We start from the raw sequence: 20479 nt of genomic DNA, 5'->3' as shown, positions 1-20479 counted from the left end.
TTTTCAGAACTATCTCTGGCAGAGGTCAGCAGACAGGAGGGGCATTAAAAAGGGTGTGGTGTCTTCCCATAGGCTGTAGCTGAATGATGGAACTTCAGCTGGAAGACACACTCCACCTACAGTCAGCCAGTGGCACTGCAGATCCCCAGGAAACCCAGACCAGTGGATGACTCCTCTCCCATCACCAGCACTATCCACGGCAGGAACACGGTGTCACCTGGCCATCGGAGTAGAAGTCAATGGAGCAGACTCCGGTGGTAACGTAACAATAATTCTCTGCCTATCATCCCAGCAGCCTCTTTTTCTTTGTGTACCCTTTGCATTGGAGTCTCAACTATTTTATGGTATTTATTAAGTGTGTTTTAATTTTTCCTGTTAATAAAAATTATTTTTAACAATAAAATAAAACATTTTTATTCTACTAAAAATTCTTCTTTAAGTCATTATTTTTCTTCCGGATTATTTTTCCTATAGGAAGTCATTTTGAGCTAAACTGTATTTTTCAAATGACTATTATGACATGAGACTTTTGATTAATTAAAGAGAAAAGATGTTTGGTTATTCAACTAAATTCATCAAAACAATGCACGAGGTTAATGAATTTTGCTCAAAATCAAAAATGCTTTTTATTTCTCTTTAACATGTTTTGTGATTTTTAGCAAAAATAAAAGTGTATATTCTGCTAAAATTGTGTAAATGTTGACATAAAGTGACAGCATTACATAAAAGGACTCCAGGGCTAAACAGTGCTTTTGCTCCAAATCTTGTGACTTTTCAAAAAGTCGTATCTGATGAAACATCTGGAAACCCTAAACTCTGCCTAAAGTGGTGCAAAAAGGAAAAATTAATATCATGCCAACAATAAAGGAGCAAAACACTAAAAACTCTATAAAACACAATCATGAATGCAATAATGAATTGGGCCCTATGTACACTTACAAAAGAGTATTGTCACACAGGATTTGCACAAACTTTGCTGACTGTTATGGCAGCATTAGACTTTGTTTAGCTTGCAGATTCTGCAACTCCACCAGATGGTTTCTCTAGTGTTTGGAATCAACACAGGCAAACTCGTGCATCGACCTGCCTTGTGCTGATTCATAAACAGACTAGCAAGACATATTTTATGCTAATCTGCTTGCTCCTTTAATCACATGTTGTGGGGAGACTTATCACATCTGCTCCCCTCCTATTTATACTGTTGGAATCCTTCTACCCTTTCCAGCTATAGTTTATTCTGTTTTCGTCTGTGAGGTGTGGTGTCCCAGACTCTCTCAGGTGAAACTTGTGTTTAGTGATGCTTTTTGCTTGGTGCTGTTGTGAAATGTACCCCTGTTGCTTTGTACTTCTATCCTGCTCTTGTTTACCTCCTGAATCTCTTATTGTCTTATCCTGTGTTTGTGCATGGTGTGTGCCAGAGTTTTGGTTTTTCCCTTGTCTATCTTTATCTGTGGTTTCTACACACTCCTGTCCTGTCCCTCACTGGGGGGGAGGGGGAATTAGATCAGGACTTGTCAGGAGCAGGGCTGGTAAGGAGACTCAAGCCTCTTCATCATTATTAGTATTCCTGAGATTGGGGATATTGTAGGGTCTCCAAGCTTGAGGGACAGCTTAGGAGCCCCGGTTCCTCACTAAAGGCCCCGTCACACTAAGCAACATCGCTAGCAACATCGCTGCTAACGAACAACTTTTGTGACGTAACAGCGATGTTGCTAGTGATGTTGCTTAGTGTGACATCCAGCAACAACCCGGCCCCTGCTGTGAGGTCGTTGGTTGTTGCTGAATGTCCTGGGCCATTTTTTAGTTGTTGCTGTCCCGCTGTGAAGCACAGATCGCTGTGTGTGACAGTGAGACAGCAACAACTAAATGTGCAGGCAGCAGGAGCCGGCTTCTGTGGAGGCTGGTAACCAATGTAAACATCGGGTAACCAAGAAGCCCTGTCCTTGGTTACCCGATATTTACCTTCGTTACCAGCCTCCTCCGCTCTCACTGTCAGTGCCGGCTCCTGCTCTGTGCACATGTAGCTGCAGCACACATCGGGTAATTAACCCGATGTGTGCTGTAACTAGGAGAGCAAGGAGCCAGCGCTAAGCATTGTGCGCTGCTCCCTGCTCTGTGCACATGTAGCTGCAGCACACATCGGGTAATTAACCCGATGTGTGCTGTAACTAGGAGAGCAGGGAGCCAGCGCTAAGCGGTGTGCGCTGCTCCCTGCTCTTTGCACGTGTAGCTGCGTGCACTGGTAACCAAGGTAAATATCGGGTTGGTTACCCGATATTTACCTTAGTTACCGAACGCAGCATCTTCCACGCCGCGCTGCTGGCTGGGGGCTGGTCACTGGTTGCTGGTGAGCTCACCAGCAACTCGTGTAGCCACGCTCCAGCGATCCCTGCCAGGTCAGGTTGCTGGTGGGATCGCTGGAGCGTCGCAGTGTGACATCTCATCAGCAACCTCCTAGCAACTTACCAGCGATCCCTATCAGGTTTGATCATTGTTGGGATCGCTGGTAAGTTGTTTAGTGTGACTGGGCCTTAACGCAAAGTCATCGTGACACATATTCAGCAAAGTTTCCTAGTGTTTGGCTTTGTAGTCTGTGCAACTCCACAATATTTGACAACCTGCAAATAGATACAATAGCTTTAACTCCTTCCTGACATCAACCTTATATTTACAGCGGAAGTTGGTTGCTGGGGTTGAGCCAACTTCATACCTGGCGGGAGCTGGATGTGTTATATTCTGTGTTATATTCTCAGCACCTGTCTAAAGGCCCCTTTACACTAAACAACTTACCAGCGATCCCAACAACTATACAACCTGATAGGGATTGCTGGTAAGTTGCTAGGAGGTTGCTGGTGAGAGGTCACACAGTCAGACGCTCCAGCGATCCCACCAGCAACCTGACCTGGCAGGGATCGCTGGAGCATCGCTACACGGGTTGCTGGTGAGCTGTCACCAGCAACCAGTGACCAGCCCCCAGCCAGCAGCGACGCACTGAAGCGATCCTGCGCTTGGTAACCAACCCGATATTTACCTTGGTTACCAGCGCACGCAGCTACACGTGCAGAGAGCAGGGAGCAGCGCACACTGCTTAACGCTGGCTCCCTGCTCTCCTAGTTACAGCACACATCGGGTTAATTACCCGATGTGTGCTGCAGCTACATGTGCACAGAGCAGGAGCCTGTTAGGGCCAGATGGATGGGCAGACCCGGGAGGTGGATCCACTGGACCGAACTCCCCGAAGAGGGAACGGAGTCCGGTAGCCGGAGCACTTTAGGTAGCAGAACAGTCCGTGCACTTAGAACACAATGGAGAAGTCCCTGGGACCACGGGGTCACTGATGGTGGTCCGGGTGACGGAGCTCAGGTTCGGAAGCCGGGATGATGTCAGGCGGGGTCCGGAACCGTTGGAGCGAGATGACGGGTCACCGCAGGGAACCGGGATGGTACGGACTGTCAGGATGGTAGATAGGCAGCGTTCGGGGTTCGAGATACAGCAGGACCGGATGGCAATGCAGGCTCGGCTCTAAAAGAGAGAGAGGTAAGTATCTCACAGGAACACAAGGAGACCTGACTCCTAGCTTGGGAAACACGAAGAACAGGCCCCGCCCCCTTGGACATTAATCCCCTTTATACCCTGTACCTGTGTGCATCATTTCCTGTCAGTGGACACTGGCCCTTTAAGAAAGGGTCAGTGACCGCGCGCGCGCCCTAATGCGCATGCGCGCGGCCCGGGTGCCAGAAGCCAGGGCAGGAAGCTGAGAGGAGGAAGCAGCAGAGCCGGCCAGGGGCTGGGAAGCCGACGGGCGCCGGGAGCGGGGACCAGGAGGCCTGGGAAGCGCGGCCAATGGAGGCTGGAGAGCGGGGAGCGTGGCAGGTGAGCCGGGGAGCGGAGCAGAGGACCCGGGGAGCGTGACAGTACCCCCCCCCACGCCCCCCTCCCCGCAACCGGTACAGGAAGGCACGGATCAGCGGAGTGCCCACATTCTCCTTGGGCTCCCAGGACCTATCCTCAGGACCATACCCTGCCCAGTCCACCAGGAAGAACTGTCGGCCTCGTACGGTCTTCATGGCCACGATATCCCTTACCGCATAGATGTCGTCCTCAGCAATAGGAGGAGGAGCCGGACTGGCAGCAGCGGAGAAGGGACCAAGGACAACCGGCTTGAGCAGAGAGACGTGGAAGGAGTTGGGTATCCTCATCGTGGCCGGAAGCTGCAGTTTGTAGGAGACCTCATTGATCTTGCCGATGACTTTAAACGGTCCGATGTAGCGAGGTCCCAGCTTGTAGGATGGTAACTTCAATCGGACGTACTTGGAAGCAAGCCAGACGAGATCTCCCGGAGAGAAACATGGAGGATCCAGACGTCTCTTGTCCGCGTGTCTCTTCATCCGCAGGGATGCACGTGCAAGGGACGCCTTAACTGAGTCCCAAATGGTTGTAAAGTCACGGAGTACTGCATCGGCAGCAGGGATGTTCGAGGAAGAGGATACAGGCAATGGGACAGACGGCTGAAGTCCGTAGACGACATGGAAGGGAGAACAGGAGGAGGACTCACTGACGTGGTGATTATGGGAGAATTCAGCCCAAGGAAGAAGTGTGGACCAATCGTCATGATGGGCGTTGACGTAGTGACGTAAGAAAGAGGTCAATATCTGATTGACCCGTTCCACTTGGCCGTTCGACTGAGGATGGTAGGCAGAAGAAAAGTCCAGCGTTACTCCCAGATGTTTACAGAGAGCCCTCCAGAAGCGGGAGGTGAACTGAGTTCCTCTGTCGGACACAATGTGTGATGGAAAGCCGTGCAAGCGGAAGATGTGCTGTATATAGGCGTCCGCGAGTTCCTGGGCAGAGGGCAGTCCAGCCATAGGGACGAAATGGGCCATTTTAGAGAACCGATCCACCACGACCCATATGACTGTGTGTCCGGAGGACAATGGCAAGTCCGTAATAAAGTCCATCGCAATGTGTTGCCAGGGAACTGAGGGTATAGGCAGAGGCAGTAGACGGCCATATGGCAGGTGTTTGGGCGTCTTGTTCCTGGCACAAGAAGAGCAAGCAGACACAAAAGAGGCGACGTCCGTGCGAAGGGATGGCCACCAGTAATGACGTACAATCGCACTCCATGTTCTCTTCTGACCAGCATGACCGGCTGTTTTCGAGGCATGGCCCCAGTGTAGCACTTTATGCCTGTCTGTCTCAGAGACATAGGTCTTCCCGGGCGGTATCTGGGCCTGGGTGACAGGAGCCACCGGAATAATCTTACTTGGACAGACGATGGGTTGGGATGTCTCCTCTTCCTGCTCCATGGGCATGAAAGACCTAGACAAGGCATCAGCGCGTACGTTCTTGTCCGCTGGTCAGAAATGGAGCTGGAAATCGAACCGGGCAAAGAACAAGGACCACCTGGCTTGCCGGGGGTTCAGTCGCTGAGCAGACCGCAGGTATTCCAGGTTTTTGTGGTCGGTGTAAATAATGACGGGGTACACTGCTCCTTCCAGAAGATAGCGCCATTCCTCCAGAGCCAGTTTGACTGCCAATAGCTCTCGATCACCGATGGTGTAATTGCGTTCAGGGGCGGAGAAGCTCTTGGAGAAGAAACCGCAAGTCACCATCTTCCTGGAGGAGGACTTCTGCATGAGCACTGCTCCGGCTCCTGAGGAGGAGGCATCCACCTCCAAGGTGAACTGGCGGTTTAACTCTGGACGGTGGAGTACAGGAGAGGAGGCAAAGGCTCGCTTTAGAGAGCCAAACGCGGCGTCGGCCGCAGGTGACCAGTCCTTTGGATTAGCCCCCTTCTTGGTCAAGGCGGAGAGAGGAGCAGTCAGAGCAGAGAAGTGAGGAATGAACTGGCGGTAATAATTGGCGAATCCCAGAAAACGTTGGATTGCCTTCAGTCCAGAAGGAGGAGGCCAGTTGAGAATGGCAGAGACCTTCTTTGGGTCCATCTGCAGTCCGGTCTCGGTGATGAGGTAACCCAGGAAGGGGAGAGAAGACTGTTCGAAGACACACTTCTCATACTTGGCGTACAGACGATTCTCTCTCAGTCTTTGTAGAACCAGTTGCACGTTCTCTCGGTGGGTCTGGAGGTCCGGAGAGAAGACAAGGATGTCATCCAGATATACCACCACACAGACGTAGAGAAGGTCCCGGAACACGTCGTTCACTAATTCTTGGAAGACGGCAGGTGCGTTACACAGGCCGAAGGGCATCACGCAGTATTCATAGTGCCCATCACGAGTGTTGAACGCGGTCTTCCATTCGTCCCCCGAGCGAATACGGACCAGGTTGTAGGCACCCCGAAGATCCAACTTGGTGAAGACACGAGCTCCTCTGAGCCGATCAAACAATTCGGGGATGAGCGGCAGGGGGTACTTGTTTTTTACGGTAATTTGGTTTAATCCCCGGTAGTCTATGCATGGTCGTAGGTCGCCCTCCTTCTTCTTTACGAAGAAGAAGCCAGCTCCAGCAGGAGAGGAGGATATCCGAATGAATCCCCTAGCCAGGCTCTCTGTGATGTATGTAGACATGGCCCTTGTTTCGGCTGGAGACAATGGATATATCCTTCCTCGAGGTGGTGTAGTTCCCGGGAGCAGGTCAATGGCACAATCGTAAGGACGATGTGGCGGAAGTACCTCTGACTCCTTCTTATCAAAGACGTCCACGAAGGACCAATAGGCTGAGGGTAGTCCCGGTAGGGTCTCTGGAACCGGAGGTCGCCGGATGGGTTTTATGGTCTTTAGACAGGTATCATGGCAAGAAGACCCCCATCGAGTGATATTACCAGTGCCCCAGGTGACTGAAGGTTCGTGTGTCCGCAACCAAGGAAGACCCAGCAGGATTTGATGGGACATGTGTGGGAGGACGTAGAGAGCGATGTTCTCGGTGTGCAGAGCACCGATACGCAGTTCAAGCGGCTTGGTGATCCAGGAGATGGTGTCAGAGAGGGGTCTCCCATCCACAGAGGCAATCACAAGAGGTTTGGCGAGTGGAGTAACAGGCACCTGGTATTTGTCCACCGTGGCCTGCTGGATGAAATTGCCTGCTGCCCCAGAATCGAGGTACGCCTCAGCCGTAAACCGCGTCTCTCCCGTTGTCACTTGCACAGTCCATGTAACCGGGTCTGAGAGAGTCCCAGCACCTAGGGTGGCCTCTCCTACCAACCCTAGGCTTTGGAGTTTCCCGGCCTCTCTGGACAGGCGCGTAGCAGGTGTGTGCCCTCTCCGCAGTAGAAGCAGAGACCCTTGGCGAGTTGCTCTGCTCGACGTTGTTCAGACTGTCGCACACGGTCGATCTGCATGGGCTCATGGACGGAGGCACCAGGGGTCGTTGACTGGAGTACGGCGGGCTTCTGTGGAGGAGAGGCATGCCGTACCGGACGTCTCTCACGGGACACCTCTTTGGACCGCTCCTGAAAGCGAATGTCCACTCGAGTCGCTAGGGTAATCAGGGCGTCCAGGGTGGACGGTACGTCACGTCCAGGCAGCTCATCTTTGATTCGACCCGAGAGTCCTTCCCAGAAGGCGGCGGTTAGGGCCTCGTTATTCCACCCGAGTTCCGAAGCCAAGGTGCGGAAACGGATGGCGTATTGACCCACCGTCAGAGTTCCTTGACGTAACCTGAGAAGAGATGAAGCAGACGTGGAGGCGCGTCCTGGCTCGTCAAAGGTGCCGCGAAAGGCCTGCAGGAACTCTTGGAGGTTCTTGGTCATAGGGTCCTCCTTCTCCCACAAGGGATTCATCCACGCCAGTGCCTCGCCCTCTAGGTGAGACATTATGAAGGCGACCTTGGCTTGGTCGGAGGCAAACAAATGCGGCAGCTGCGTGAAATGAAGGGAGCATTGGTTTATAAACCCCCTGCAGGTCTTGGGATCTCCGGCGTACCGGGGTGGTGAAGCCAAACGAAGTCTGGAAGCATCCGAAGAGGCTGCCACGGGAGCGGGAGCCGTGGATTGACTAGTGGAGACCCGGGGCGCTGAAGATGTGACCGAGGCTTGTAGCGTGTTCAGGCGGGCGTCCACGGAAGTCATAAAGTTCAGCATGCGGGTCTGGACTTCACGCTGGCGTTGGAGTTCCTCTTGCAAGGCCGCTAGTGCTTCGGCGGGATCCATGGCCTGTTCTTACTGTTAGGGCCAGATGGATGGGCAGACCCGGGAGGTGGATCCACTGGACCGAACTCCCCGAAGAGGGAACGGAGTCCGGTAGCCGGAGCACTTTAGGTAGCAGAACAGTCCGTGCACTTAGAACACAATGGAGAAGTCCCTGGGACCACGGGGTCACTGATGGTGGTCCGGGTGACGGAGCTCAGGTTCGGAAGCCGGGATGATGTCAGGCGGGGTCCGGAACCGTTGGAGCGAGATGACGGGTCACCGCAGGGAACCGGGATGGTACGGACTGTCAGGATGGTAGATAGGCAGCGTTCGAGGTTCGAGATACAGCAGGACCGGATGGCAATGCAGGCTCGGCTCTAAAAGAGAGAGAGGTAAGTATCTCACAGGAACACAAGGAGACCTGACTCCTAGCTTGGGAAACACGAAGAACAGGCCCCGCCCCCTTGGACATTAATCCCCTTTATACCCTGTACCTGTGTGCATCATTTCCTGTCAGTGGACACTGGCCCTTTAAGAAAGGGTCAGTGACCGCGCGCGCGCCCTAATGCGCATGCGCGCGGCCTGGGTGCCAGAAGCCAGGGCAGGAAGCTGAGAGGAGGAAGCAGCAGAGCCGGCCAGGGGCTGGGAAGCCGACGGGCGCCGGGAGCGGGGACCAGGAGGCCTGGGAAGCGCGGCCAATGGAGGCTGGAGAGCGGGGAGCGTGGCAGGTGAGCCGGGGAGCGGAGTAGAGGACCCGGGGAGCGTGACAGAGCCGCACACACTGCTTAGTGCTGGCTCCCTGCTCTCCTAGCTACAGTACACATTGAGTTAATTACCCGATGTGTGCTGTAGCTACACGTGCAGAGAGCAGGGAGCAGCGCACACTGCTTAGCGCTGGCTCCCTGCTCTCCTAGTTACAGCACACATCGGGTTAATTACCCGATGTGTGCTATAGCTACACGTGCAGAGAGCAGGGAGCAGCACACACTGCTTAGCGCTGGCTCCCTTCTCTCCTAGTTACAGCACACATGGGGTTAATTACCCGATGTGTACTCTGCTACACGTGCAAGGAGCAGGAGCCGGCACTGACAGTGAGAGTGGTGGAGGCTGGTAACGAAGGTAAATATCGGGTAACCAAGGACAGGGCTTCTTGGTTACCCGATGTTTACCGTGGTTACCAGTGTCCGCAGAAGCCGGCTCCTGCTGCCTGCACATTTAAGTCCCCTTTACACACTGAGACTTTCTAGCGATCATGCTTCACAGCGGGAAACAAAGGACCAAAGAATGGTCCTGAACGATTTGTAGCGATCAGCAAGTTCACAGCAGGGGCCAGGTCGCTGATGTGTTTCACACACTGAATGTCGCTGGGGAGGTCGCTATTACGTCACAAAACCGGTGACGTTACAGCGATGTCGTTTGCGATGTTGCAGTGTGTAAAGCCACCTTGACAGCAGCAATCTGTCACGCTCCCCGGGTCCCCTGCTCTGTTCCCCGGCTCACCTGCCACGCTCCCCGGCTTCCCTGCGTCGCTCCCCGGTTCTTCTGTCCGGTCTCCGCCGCTCCCCGGTCTCCAGCCTCCATTGCTTGCGGTTCCCAGGCGTCCTGGTCCCCGCTCCCGGCGCCCGTCGGCTTCTCAGCCCCAGCCCGGCTCTGCTGCTTCCTCCTCACCGCTCCCTGCCCTGGCTTCTGGCACCCGGGCCTCGCGCATGCGCATTAGGGCGCGCGCGCGGTCATTGACCCTTTCTTAAAGGGCCAGCGTCCACTAACAGGAAATTGGGCACACAGGTACAGGGTATAAAGGGGTTAAATGTCCAAGTGGGCGGGGCCTGTTCTTCGTGTTTCCCAAGCTAGGAGTCAGGTCTCCTTGTGTTCCTGTGAGATACTCACCTCTCTCTCTTCTAGAGCCGATCCTGCTTCGCCATCCGGTCCTGCCGAATCCCGAACCCCGAACGCTGCCTATCTGCCATCCTGACAGTCCGTTCCATCTCTGATCCCTGCGGTGACCCGTCTGCTCGCTCCATCGGTTCCGGACTCCGCCTGACAACATCTTGGCCTCCGAACCTGAGCTCCGTCACCCGGACTACCATCAGTGACTCCGTGGTCCCAGGGACTTCTGCATTCTCCTCTTGTACACGGACTGTCCTGCTACCTGTAGTGCTCCAGCTACCGGACCCCTTACCATCATCAAGGAGTTCGGCCCAGTGGATCCACCTCCTGGGTCTGCCCGTCCACCTGGCCCTAACAGTAAGAACAGGCCATGGATCCCGCTGAAGCACTAGCAGCCCTACAGGAGGAACTCACACGCCAGCGTGAGACTCAGACCCGCATGCTGCAATTCATGTCTTCTGTGGACGCCCGCCTGAACACGCTACAAGCGTCGGTTACATCTTAAGCATCTCGGGCTTCCACTAGACAATCCACGGCTCCATCCCCCGTGGCAGCCTCTTCGGATGCTTCCAGACTTCGTTTGGCCTCACCACCCCGGTACGCTGGAGATCCCAAGACCTGCAGGGGATTCATAAACCAATGCTCCCTCCATTTCACGCAGCTGCCGCATTTGTTTGCCTCCGACCAAGCCAAGGTCGCGTTCATCATGTCCCATCTAGAGGGTGAGGCACTGGCGTGGATGAACCCCTTGTGGGAAAAGGAGGATCCTGTGACCACGAACATCCAGGAGTTCCTGCAGGCATTTCGTGGCACCTTTGACGAGCCCGGACGCGCCTCCGCGTCTGCCTCATCTCTTCTCCGGTTACGTCAGGGGACTCTGACGGTGGGTCAATACGCCATACGTTTTCGCACCTTGGCTTCGGAACTCGGGTGGAACAACGAGGCTCTAACCGCCGCCTTCTGGGAAGGACTCTCGGGTCGAATTAAAGATGAGCTGGCTGGTCGTGACGTACCGTCCACCCTGGATGCCCTGATTACCCTAGCGACTCGAGTGGACATTCGCTTTCAGGAACGATCCAAAGAGGTGTCCCGTGAGAGACGTCCGGTACGGCATTCCTCTCCTCCGCAGAAGCCCGCCGTACTTCAGTCAACGGCATCTGGTGTCTCCGTCCACGAGCCCATGCAGATCGACCGTGTGCGGCAGTCTGAACAACGCCGAGCAGAGCGGCTCGTCAAGGGCCTCTGCTTCTACTGCGGAGAGGGCACACACCTGCTACGCTCCTGTCCAGAAAGGCCGGGAAACTCCAAAGCCTATGGTTGGTAGGAGAGGCCACCCTAGGTGCTGGGACTCTCTCAGACCCGGTTACCTGGACTGTGCAAGTGACAACGGGAGAGACGCGGTTCACGGCTGAGGCGTACCTCGATTCTGGGGCAGCAGGCAATTTCATCCAGCAGGCCACGGTGGACAAGTACCAGGTGCCTGTTACTCCACTCGACAAACCCCTCGTGATTGCCTCTGTGGATGGGAGACCCCTCTCTGACACCATCTCCTGGATCACCAGGCTGGTCGAACTGCGTATCGGTGCCCTGCACACCGAGAACATCGCTCTTTACGTCCTTCCACACATGTCCCATCAAATCCTGCTGGGACTGCCCTGGTTACGGACACACGAACCATCAGTCAGCTGGGCCACCGGTGAAATCACCCAATGGGGCTCTTCTTGCCATGAGAACTGTCTGAAGACCATACAGCCCATCCGACGACCTCCGGTTCCAGAGTCCCTACCGGGACTGCCCTCGGCCTATTGGTCCTTCGCGGACGTCTTCGACAAAAAGGAATCAGAGGTACTTCCGCCACATCGTCCTTACGATTGTGCCATCGACCTGCTCCCGGGAACTACACCACCTCGAGGACGGATATATCCTCTGTCTCCAGCCGAAACAAGGGCCATGTCTACCTACATCACAGAGAGCCTGGCAAGGGGATTCATTCGGAGATCCTCCTCTCCTGCTGGAGCAGGCTTCTTCTTCGTTAAGAAGAAAGAAGGTGACCTACGTCCATGCATAGACTACCGGGGATTAAACCAAATCACCGTGAAAAACAAGTACCCTCTGCCGCTCATCCCCGAATTGTTTGATCGGCTTAGAGGAGCTCGTGTGTTCACCAAGTTGGATCTTCGGGGTGCCTACAACCTGGTCCGCATCCGCTCGGGGGACGAATGGAAGACCACGTTCAATACTCGCGATGGGCACTATGAATACTGTGTGATGCCCTTCGGCCTGTGTAACGCACCAGCAGTCTTTCAGGAATTGGTGAACGACGTGTTCCGGGACCTTCTTTACATCTGTGTGGTGGTGTATCTCGATGACATCCTGGTCTTTTCTCCGGACCTCCAGACCCACAGAGAGAACGTGCAGCTGGTACTACGACGACTGAGGGAGAATCGTCTGTACGCCAAGTACGAGAAGTGTGTCTTCGAGCAGTCTTCTCTTCCCTTCCTGGGTTACGTCATCTCCGATACCGGACTGCAGATGGATCCGAAGAAGGTCTCTTCCATTCTCAACTGGCCCCCTCCTTCTGGACTGAAGGCAATCCAACGCTTTCTGGGATTCGCCAACTATTACCGCCAGTTCATCCCTCACTTCTCTGCTCTGACTGCTCCTCTCTCCGCCTTGACCAAGAAGGGGGCTAATCCAAAGGACTGGTCACCTGCGGCCGACGCCGCGTTTGGCTCTCTGAAGCGGGCATTTGCCTCCTCTCCTGTGCTCCACCGTCCGGAGTTAAACCGACAGTTCACCTTGGAGGTGGATGCCTCCTCTTCGGGAGCTGGAGCAGTGCTCATGCAGAAGACCTCCTCCGGGAGGATGGTGACTTGCGGTTTCTTCTCCAAGAGTTTCTCAGCGCCTGAACGCAACTACACCATCGGTGACCGAGAACTATTGGCAGTCAAACTGGCTCTGGAGGAATGGCGCTACCTTCTGGAAGGAGCAGTGTACCCCGTTATTATTTACACAGACCACAAGAACCTGGAATACCTGCGGTCTGCTCAGCGACTGAACCCACGGCAAGCCAGGTGGTCCTTGTTCTTTGCCAGATTTGATTTCCAGCTCCATTTCCGACCCGCGGACAAGAATGTACGCGCAGATGCCTTGTCCAGGTCTTTCATGCCCATGGAGCAGGAGGAGGAGACATCCCAGCCCATCATCTGTCCTAGTAAGATCATTCCGGTGACTCCTGTCACTCTGGCCCAAATACCGCCCGGGAAGACCTATGTCTCTGAGACTGACAGGCAAAAAGTGTTACACTAGGGCCATGCCTCGAAAATAGCCGGTCATGCGGGTCAGAAGAGAACATGGAGTACGATTGTACGTCATTACTGGTGGCCATCCCTTCGCACGGATGTCGCTTCTTTTGTCTCAGCCTGCTCCTCTTGTGCCAGGAATAAGACGCCCAAACATCTGCCATATGGCCGTCTTCTGCCTCTGCCTATACCCTCAGTACCGTGGCAACACATTGCGATGGACTTTATTACGGACTTGCCATTGTCCTCCGGACACACAGTCATATGGGTCGTGGTGGATCGGTTCTCTAAAATGGCTCATTTCGTCCCTATGGCTGGACTGCCCTCTGCCCAGGAACTCGCTGACGCCTATGTACAACACATCTTCCGCTTGCATGGCTTTCCATCACACATTGTGTCCGACAGAGGAACTCAGTTCACCTCCCGCTTCTGGAGGGCTCTCTGCAAACATATGGGAGTGACTCTGGACTTTTCTTCAGCCTACCATCCTCAGTCGAACGGCCAAGTGGAACGGGTCAATCAGATCTTGACCTCCTTCTTACGTCACTACGTCAACGCCCATCATGACGACTGGTCCACGCTTCTTCCTTGGGCTGAATTCTCCCATAACCACCACGTCAGTGAGTCCTCCTCCAGCTCTCCCTTCCATGTCGTTTACGGACTTCAGCCTTCCGTCCCATTACCTTTATCCTCTTCCTCGGATGTCCCTGCTGCTGATGCTGTAGCCCGTGACTTTGCAACCATTTGGGACTCTGTTAAGGCGTCCCTTGGACGTGTTTCCCTGCGGATGAAAAGACACGCAGACAAGAGGCGTCTGGACCCTCCATGTTTCTCTTCAGGAGATCTCGTCTGGCTTGCTTCCAAGTACGTCCGATTGAAGCTACCATCCTACAAGCTGGGACCTCGCTACATCGGGCCGTTTAAAGTACTCGGCAAGATCAATGAGGTCTCCTACAAGCTGCAGCTCCCGGTCACGATGAAGATACCCAACTCCTTCCACGTCTCCCTGCTCAAGCCGGTTGTTCTTGGTCCCTTCTCCGCTGCTGCCAGTTCGGCTCCTCCTCCTATTGCCGATGACGACATCTATGCGGTAAGGGATATCGTGGCCATGAAAACCGTACGGGGCCGACAGTTCTTCCTGGTGGACTGGGCAGGCTATGGTCCTGAGGATAGGTCCTGGGAACCCCGGGAGAATGTGGGTACTTCTTTGATCCGTGCCTTCCTGTCCCGGTTGCGGGGAGGGAGGCGTGTGGGGGGGGTACTGTCACGCTCCCCGGGTCCCCTGCTCTGTTCCCCGGCTCACCTGCCACGCTCCCCGGCTTCCCTGCGTCGCTCCCCGGTTGTTCTGTCCGGTCTCCGCCGCTCCCCGGTCTCCAGCCTCCATTGCTTGCGGTTCCCAGGCGTTCTGGTCCCCGCTCCCGGCGCCCGTCAGCTTCTCAGCCCCAGCCCGGCTCTGCTGCTTCCTCCTCACCGCTCCCTGCCCTGGCTTCTGGCACCCGGGCCTCGCGCATGCGCATTAGGGCGCGCGCGCGGTCATTGACCCTTTCTTAAAGGGCCAGCGTCCACTAACAGGAAATTGGGCACACAGGTACAGGGTATAAAGGGGTTAAGTGTCCAAGTGGGCGGGGCCTGTTCTTCGTGTTTCCCAAGCTAGGAGTCAGGTCTCCTTGTGTTCCTGTGAGATACTCACCTCTCTCTCTTCTAGAGCCGATCCTGCTTCGCCATCCGGTCCTGCCGAATCCCGAACCCCGAACGCTGCCTATCTGCCATCCTGACAGTCCATTCCATCTCTGATCCCTGCGGTGACCCGTCTGCTCGCTCCATCGGTTCCGGACTCCGCCTGACAACATCTTGGCCTCCGAACCTGAGCTCCGTCACCCGGACTACCATCAGTGACTCCGTGGTCCCAGGGACTTCTGCATTCTCCTCTTGTACGCGGACTGTCCTGCTACCTGTAGTGCTCCAGCTACCGGACCCCTTACCATCATCAAGGAGTTCGGCCCAGTGGATCCACCTCCTGGGTCTGCCCGTCCACCTGGCCCTAACACAATCAAAGCTACCATAGTTCCAATTGTTTCTATTTAACTACTTAGATACCACTATCAATCTCCGATTGCAACAGTTAAGTGGTCTAGTCTGTTCAATTCATTTTCTAATCTCCCATGGTTTGGTCTGATGGGATGAGGATTCCTCCAGTGCAATTATGCAGAGCGACTTATATTTTCAAAGCAGTCAAGGAACTACTAAAGGTCCTTGTTGATGCCATGTTTGAACTCCAGCAAGTGGCTGGACTTAATAGAAGATTGCTAAATTCATAAAATAATGCAATACTAAAGTATTACAGGTTCCAGTTGAATAGGGGGATTAAAAAGTGTGAAACAAATAAGAATAAACTTAAAATAAAAAGTTCAATTTACTGCCTGTTCCCATTCCAAAAATAAAAAAGCATAATTTGCATTACCGTATTCGATTAATTCCAGTCTTTCATAACATAAAATTATTTAAGCAGTATGGCAGACCCCAGACAGAAAAAAAATCTAAGCTTGGCCTGCAAAACAAATCATTAGTTTCAGAAAATGGCAACTGAAACCAATCATACTGGCAGGAGAATAAAATTAATTTTGGATAATATGTTCAAGAACAATCTGATAGAGAATTTAGATTGTGAGCCCCCTTGGGAACAGGGATGATGATGTCTGTAAAGTGCTATGAGATTAAGGGCGCTTTATAAATAAGTATAAGTGAGCAAAATGAGTAAATAACTAAAAATATATATTTTTTAAATACTGTAAGAACAAAAAATCATAACAGAATTACTTTTTATTCACCATTTCACCCTGCTTATTTTTATTTTCCATTTCTAAGTATATAGTATGATAAAGTGAATGGTGTCACTCAAAAATCACAACTTATCTCATGAAAAACAAGCTTAATTGGCAGAATAAAAAAACTATGTCTCTTGGAAGAAGGGGAAAGGGACAAAAGTGCAAAAATTAAAATTGGCCACATCAGGAAGGGATTAATGACATTGGTAAATGTACCACTTCTTCTGTTAAATGTTAATTCATTATGTTTTGACTAAATGAAATGTACCATTAACATGTTACAGTTCTATCTTCTTTTTCTTTGTAATTAATTATGCTATCCATTCAAGAAGGAGACAGTTACAATGTAAAACCATTATAAAGAAAACCACAGAATGAAGGAAATAATTGAGAGTCCATCTATTACAACAATGAAATAACAGCATGTAAATTCCTAGTGGATTCCACAATCAAAAGAAGTTACCACATTCAAATTCAAGAGACAATATAATATAACATCATAATTTACGTGTGTGGAACAATGACTATGCTAAAAATGGGATCTGTAGTTTGCTACCCAAAATTAACAACCTCTGTGTAATTTTTTTTAGTTTTATATATATATATATATATATGTTTTTTATATATTATATTTTATATATATATATATATATATATATATATATATATATATATATATATATATATATATATGAGGCCAGTTTTTGGCTACAGAGGTAAGGTGTCTGACGGATGACTAGTTACCTGCTATCATCACTGCAGCAATTTCTTTCCTGCTGATGGACAACTTTCCCAGACAAACTTTAAAGTAAAGTGAACTAAATTTAAAATTTTATGTCATTTTTACAATTACTTTATGGTAAATATTCTTCTTCTTATTATTATTATTATTATTATTATTATTATTATTATTATTATTATTTATGAAGATTGCTTGAGGAGGGTTTCTCCTGTAGATTATTTTATTCCAATGCAGTTTCTTAGTTTATGATCTACATTCCAGACCAGCCAACGGGGCATATTACATCATGAGCAAAACTATACCAAACAGCTATTGCTTAGAAAAAAGAACTAAAGTTGAGAACGGAAGCACTCTTGGTGACAATTAGATGGAGTAGGGCACAACCATGATTCCATCCAGACATGCTACTATAATATATTTCTAATACTTTGTTTGACAAAGCGTTTCTACAGTCAATCTGACATCAGGACAGTAAGGAGGTGGGCAGTATACTAGAGTGACCATATCCATTATTGCAATTGGGGTTGAGAAATGTAAAGGTGGCATAAACACAGAAATTAAATAACAAAGGTAGATCTCGCACAGCTTAGGGTTACCTTTAGGATTCCATTGGCACTGGAAAGGTGGCTCCAGTCCGTTGTATAGCGCCGAGTCTGAGGAGGTGCACGCTCTGAAGGTAGCTCATCTCCTAGGCAAATTCATATTTGAAGAAAAGAAAAATGAGCAGCTCCATTCCAGTGTGCATAAAAACTTTGGCTTTATTTTATGAAAAGGTGTGTATTAAAAAAGCAGCAGCGAAGCAGTTTGCAGGCTCCCCGGGACGCGGCCGTTTCTCACTGTCAAGTGCTTCATGAATAGACACAGAAATTATTTGCCAAATGGTGGGTGATGCCCATATCAAATCATGGGCAAACATTTGGAAATATGTTTTTTATGTTATTTAGGAGTTTGAAAAGTATCCAAATCAGAATTTCATTTTGACATGAACATTATCTGCATTATTTTTGGTTCCTGGAGTGTCTCAAGCAATTAAATTCCAAACACCAGTGTTATGGATTGTGTTATCTCCTCTGTGAGTATTCTACAGGGAGAATAAATGCTCTTTGTGTGGTTCATTGTTAGCAAAGGGGTGCTAATATATGCAGGGATGATAATTACCCATGAGTAGACTGACAGTCTCCACTCATTATCAGGGACATCACTCTCCATATTTATCAGGGACATTGAAATGCATTACTCAGGAAAGTCTGACTGAGGGCCTTACCTGTACTGACCACTACCAAAGACCCCCCCTTTCCCGATATCTTTACCTAAAAGTAAGATGCAAAGAATGTGGGACTTTGGATGTAAAAGGCCACAGCAGCCCCGATTTATTAATTAATAACAAACAATCAATAACATTTTCATACATCAATATCTTAATAATGAAATAAGAACATAACTACCAGAAAAAGGAGGGGGGTGGTAAGTGAAGGTTCCCATTGTTTACAGTTACAACACCAGTTCTACCACCTACCCTCAGCCGCACCACACCAGCTCAAGGACACCTAGCCAAGTGTTGCTCAACCAATGTCCCGCTGAGACCCAGCCCAGTAGGGACTTACATTAACCACTTATACCATTGCACCACCAGGGGTAACCCATTCCTGCACTGGGTACCCCCTCTCTCTTTTATGCAATCCATCAACGTCAAGTACCTCCCTCCTTTCCGCCTACTGCTGCAACGATGTAAACGCCTCTTTATCACTCTACGTCGATTTCGAAGAGTCACAAAATTAAGGTAGGTGGGAAAGCTGATTCTGGACAGGTACTCAATGACCACACCCACCCCAAAGACCTGCCCTATATACTACTCTCTAACTACCCTCACTCTGACCAATCACAGGGCCCCACAACCCAGCAGCCCTTACAATCCCACCCTCCAATTTTCTTGCGCAAAGTGCATCCTCAACTTAACACCTTGCTATACCCACAGGCCTAGCATCCCTCCTTAGTCATGCTGCACTCCTTAAAGCCCCTTTGGGGCGGGCAGTCCAGGCTGTACTGTATTTCCATATTGACATCTGTCAACAAAGTCCACAGATATATCTGTGAATGGGGAGAGATAAGCACCATGGTGTTGGACCCTGCGAAGCCATAAAAATATAATATCAACCTGAATTATGGATATATCATATTCATGTTTGGAGTGTGTAGGATGGTGAATATATACTTGGAAATATGGGACCATATTATTCCAGTAGGAGGTTACTGTGGGAAAAGATGACATACATTAAAATTATTGCCTGGATCCATCTTTCTGTCAATATATTTAGTTATCCTCTCACTGGAACAGGAGGAAAGGTTTTGGGGTGTGAATTGGATGTGAACACGTTGAATATCTGGTGAGTTTTTTACCTCAATATTTGTAGCTAAAACCAGGAGTAGAACAGTCAGAGGAAAGTATAATAGAAACATGGACACCACTTCTGTATTTATCACCCACTCCTGTCCTGGTTTTGGCTACAAATACTGAGATAAGAGAAAAACTAAGACCAAGTACAGCGAACCTCATAATGATGGTAGTGTACATGAACCCCATAGAATACATACAAAAACTTGTGAACGAGGGGGGGTATTTTTCATCTTTTTTTGGAGTAAGAACTACTGCACCACAATTGTGAAAAAAGTATACAGTTTTTATTATTACAAAAAATACAAAATACTGGAAATCACATGTGATTGCAGTTAGTGATTAGACATACATAGTTAAAATCCAATTAAATGAGACAGAGAAAAGAAGGTCACGGGGATAGAGACAGGCTACCCCTTAAATTCTCAACGGGGAACAGGATAGTTAGATTACATCAATATATTTAGTTATCCTCTCACTGGCACAGGAGGAAAGGTTTTGGAGTGTGAATTGGATGTGAACACGTTGAATATTTGGTGAGTTTTTTACCTCAATATTTGTAGCTAAAACCAGGAGTAGAACAGTCAGAGGAAAGTATAATAGAAACATGGACACCACTTCTGTATTTATCACCTACTTCTGTCCTGGTTTTGTCTACAAATACTGAGGTAAAAAACCTCATGAAACACTGTGTGCACATGGCATTTAAATCTCTTATTCAGAAAAACTCTTAAACAAACTCAGTAGAAACAAAGAATATTATAAATCTGTCCAGAAGCACTCACACATGAAATCTAAAAGAGGTTTCTGTATGTATCATTTTTATTTTTGTACTGTTTTTGCATTGTGTGTATGCATTTTTATTTCCAATTTTGTAATTTTTGTGAGCACTGTAGTTTTTTTCATATATTAACCCTTAATGACCAGGCAATGTTTCCTTTTGCGCTTTCGTTTTTTCCTCCCTTTATTCGAAGACCCATAACTTTTATATTTTTCAGCTTGTTTTTGTGTAAGATAAGTTGTACTTTTGAATGACACTATCCATTTTATAAATAATAGATATGATGTAAAGATAAACGGGAAAAACATTCCAAGTGTGGCGAAATAGCAAAAAACGTGAAATTCTTCAATTGGTTTTTGTTTTTGTTTATTCATTCATTTTACCATAAAACCAACCAGGCATTATGATTTTCCCGGTCAGCACGATTACGAAGATACCAAACAAGTATAGTTTTTTTGTTTTAC

This window comes from Anomaloglossus baeobatrachus, chromosome 4 (genome assembly GCF_048569485.1).
Source record: "Anomaloglossus baeobatrachus isolate aAnoBae1 chromosome 4, aAnoBae1.hap1, whole genome shotgun sequence".
Taxonomy (NCBI): Eukaryota; Metazoa; Chordata; class Amphibia; order Anura; family Aromobatidae; genus Anomaloglossus; species Anomaloglossus baeobatrachus.
The sequence above is the reverse complement of the archived record's forward strand: the minus strand, read 5'-3'. Positions refer to the sequence as shown.